The sequence below is a fragment of the Seriola aureovittata genome, chromosome 17, assembly GCF_021018895.1.
Source record: "Seriola aureovittata isolate HTS-2021-v1 ecotype China chromosome 17, ASM2101889v1, whole genome shotgun sequence".
Taxonomy (NCBI): domain Eukaryota; kingdom Metazoa; phylum Chordata; class Actinopteri; order Carangiformes; family Carangidae; genus Seriola; species Seriola aureovittata.
The window spans coordinates 3,859,409-3,863,764 of record NC_079380.1 but is presented as its reverse complement, the minus strand read 5'-3'; positions in this window follow the sequence as shown (position 1 = coordinate 3,863,764).

Here is a 4,356-nt window from a genome sequence, read left to right as displayed (position 1 = left end):
CTCTTGTGTCTTTTGTGACCTCTTTATATGTTGGATGTGAACAGAAATCAGGTAGACAAATAGTCACACAGTGGATTTCTAGATCACCTTCATTTGTACATGACTACAAATCTTCTTGATCTTGACATCCCTTGTGTCTGCTGCAGTTTCAATATTATTGAGCCTTCTCTGTGTCATTGATGCAACTCACTGAAACACAGGACGGCCACCTGATGAGCCTGTAGACTTACCTGCTCTCTTACACTCATACAAACCCAAACTGCAACCATGTTCTTTTCTTTGGTAAAACAGGTCAAGGGAGATAAGTAGAGAAATGTTTGTTATACCAGAGTACCAGAGGGGAGGGGTCACTAACAAGTGGAACAAGATAAAGAGATAGCTGATATTGACAACTGGTAATCAGATCAAACTGCCTATTACAGATTCAGTGTAAAATGACCTGACCAGCCTCTGCTCCTCTCGGCTCCATAACTCTCATTTAGCTTTTCTTGATGTGTCTTTCTTTAAAATGAGGTGTGCTCCTGGGGTTTACTTTCCATGTTCTGAAACAAATCACCGTCCAGAAGCAGCTACTATAAGAAATTGAAACCTTCATGATTTCAACAAAGTTAAACAACAATTTGGGAGCTGCTCAAGATCCATAAAATTTAGAAACGCAGAATTCCAACTTTCTAGTTGTGATCTCTGATGTCTAAAATCTTCAGTGTTCAGTCCTCTCTGTCCTGCTGTTACTACAGACATGTCTGAACTGACCTTGGCCCCTCGACTCGCTCGTGGACTCGTTTCTTGTGTCAAGCCGTGATGTTTACGCCACATTCACATCGACATCCAAACCGTAACTACTACTGGGAAATTTTCTTTTTTTTTCTTTTCGTAGAAGTGCTACAAAAGTCAGTAGTGAAAGGTAATTAAACCTTTAATGTAATTTAATAGATATACTGTTGTGCTATAGTGAACAAGTACAGTATATTTAACATTCACACGTCCAACTTCAGTAAAATAAAAATCGCTCATTGTTAGTACTTTGTTCAAATTACACTCCTTATAGTCTTTTAGCCTTAACAAGTTTGCTTCCCTCTCACATGACGTGAATGTGTCATTAGCCTGCAAATATCCAGGGCTTATGGGATAATTTTCTTTTAAAGGCCACTAATAAAAACATATACTAAATAAACAATAACATCAGGTTGTTTTTCAAAAAAGCTACGTGACCTGCTGTTAAGAAAAGCTCCATTCAAGGCTGGATTTTTAATTATTAGTGTGTAAACATCAACTGATTCGAAATCGATTTCGGTTTTCCTGGAATAAGGTCAGGTCAGCCCACTGACACTCTGCTCTTTGCTTGTGTTGATGCAGGATTTAACAGCAGCTTAGAGGTGCATTAAGCCAGGGCTGGAGAGTGATGCTTCCTGTCACAGGGCTTTGTTGATTTATGACAACACTGCCGGACTGTAGGGGCTAATGATCAAAATGTCATTAACATGAACACTGGGCTTCCTCACAACATTTGGCACATTTTATCTTCTGTACAGTACTACAGTAAATTTACTTTGAGTACCATTGAAATAAATTTGCAGGTAAACGTGGCAACAACTCTCCATCATTCATCATTCAACTCACCTTCCCGCTGTTCATTCATGAGTGCTAACACACCACACACATTGGTATCAGCTTGTTATATTTAGCTGGCTGTAAATACAGTGAAGTGATGCCTCTGCTCGATATTAATGTTGCTGCTGCTGCTGCTCTCGGCTGGTCCTCAGCCCGCACGCCCACACACACCCTTCTGCAAAGGTCCACTGAGGAGCATAAAAACGTCATTAAAGGCACATTAAAAAGAGATTTGCCTGGCTGATACTTTATTTGCCAGGCCCCGGGGCTTGCAGTTTGATGAGAGCGGAGATTTGTTCAGGGTGAGTAGAGCTCGGTGTGTTTGCTTCTCTGTTTACTAGTGATTTTCCGTGTGTGTGTGTGTGTGTGTGTGTATGTGTGTGTGTGTGTTGGGCTATAAATATTGCCGGTTTGAGCTGCCTGAGTGATCCCCCAGCTCCCTGCAGTGATAACCCACCTGTGCTTACTGTACACGGAGAGATGATAGTCATTTGATGAGTCTGCTGGTGGCATCGCTATGACTCAGTGTGATTCTCTGCCCACAGGCTTTCACCCACATGCAATATGGACAAGACTCAAGTTAACTCTAATAGCCTATTATTCACTTTTTTTTGGCAGGAGCAGCTATAGAAACCCAGAGCAAACACTGTCATCAGCTCAAGAAGATGAACACAACAAGGTCCACACACCATCCTAATAAATGTTAATGTGTCCCTTTTGGGTCGGTTTAAATATCTCAGTGAAGCAGCTTCTGCTGCAGCTACAACACATTTAAAATGAGTATGCACACAGAACCATGCATGTTTATTTCTGCAGTGTAATCAGGATGCATGAATAGCTTTAAAACTATCCCGCGGGTAATGCTGAGTGGGAGTCTTAATTACTTTGTGTTTTCAAAAAACAGCCTTAACTTCAGGCTGAAGTGTCTGCAGCAGAGAATTCACTGTACAACCCAAAATCAACCATTTTTCAGAAAATCATCTGCAGTCAATCATAGCATTAGGGGACAATGTGCAACATAATCCCACTTGATGTTGGTTGGTGAGTTTGTGTATTATACACACTGGATTGTTGTTGTTGTTGTTGTTGTTCGTTTTGTTTTTTTTTCAAATAGTGCTGCTGCAATTTCAATATTTTATGCCAAAAATGTCATATGTATAAAGATATGACAGAAGTGTGAAGAAATAAAATATATATTTCAGTGAAACTTTTAGTGGCTTTTGTTTTGTTCTACATTTTGGGAAATACACTTATTTGCTTTCTTGCTAAGAGTAAGATTGTGGATTACCTGACCAGACCTGTCCTGTTCAACCTGCATACGGCCGACTTTAAATACAACTCTGAGTCTTGGCTCATCCAGAGAAACTGGTCATCGACTTTGGGAGGTCTAGGCCCGCCCTTCAGCCAGTCAACATTCGGTGGGTACATTGAGGTGGTACATGCCTATAAATACCTAGGTGTGCACCTTGACAGTAAACTGGACTGGTCCTGGCTCTTTTTCCTCAAGAAGCTCAGGTCCTTTGACATCTGCAGTGAAATGCTGCACATGTTTTATCAGTCAGTGGTGGCCTGTGTATTCTGTTATGCTGCAGTCTGCTGGGGCAGCAGCATGTCAGAAATGAACACAAAGAGACTGGACAAGCTGGTCAAAAAGGTTGGGTTTGTGTCTAGACTCACTCAGGACTGCTGTGGAGAGACGCATGCAATGTAAGATGGAGGCCATCTTGGATAATACCAGCCATCCTCTCCACAACATTCTGGCAGGACAGAGAAGCAGCTACAGCTGCAGCAAAGGTCTTACTTTATTCCCTACTTTACTTTAGACGGATACTCTATCTATCTATCTATCTATCTATCTATCTATCTATCTATCTATCTATCTATCTATCTATCTATCTATCTATCTATCTATCTATCTATCTATCTATCTAAGCTGGTGGTAAAGGTATTTAGCATTAATTGCTCATGACCTGGACTATAAATCATAACTGCACATATGTGCGTCCTGCTGGACAACTATCTATCTAGTTAATTATGAACTTGATACCACTCTCATGTCTAAACAGTGAAAGTCAAGATACAGCCAACAGCTGATTAGCATAGCTTAGCATAAAGACTGGAAACAATGGGAAACAACTAGCCTGGCTCTGTCCAAAAGGAACTAAATCAGCCCACCAATACCTCAGATATCTTGTTTAATCCACACATAACCCTTTACAACCACGTGTCATCATAATAACATGAGAAGTAACGTGCTAGAAGAGCTGCAGCTTCATATTTACCACACAGACAAGAGATCAGTTATCAGTCTTCTCATCTAACTCTCGGCAGGAAAGAGATTTAATGTATTTTTTGTATCTGGCCTAAACCATCATGGACTCATCATACTACAAGCTTTCATTGAAACAAACATCTCTAATCATGAAGCAGCGAAACAAAATGGTTTTGCACAGGTGTCTGCAATTTTCTCCCGATACCTAATTAACTTTCAGAAACGTGTTAAAGAAACACAAAGCCCAAAGAAAACTGCAGTGAAACATAAATAATGATTGATATTAAATAAATAAATAAATCGTAAATGGTTTTAACAGATTTATGAAACAGTCAAACTGTTATCTGTAGTATCCTGGATTTGAATATGGGAACACAAGAATAACATCAATATATATATGCAGGTTTTTACAAGTTGTTTTAGGATAATGGTTTTTCAACTCCTGCTATTATTCCCTGTCTCACTGTTACATG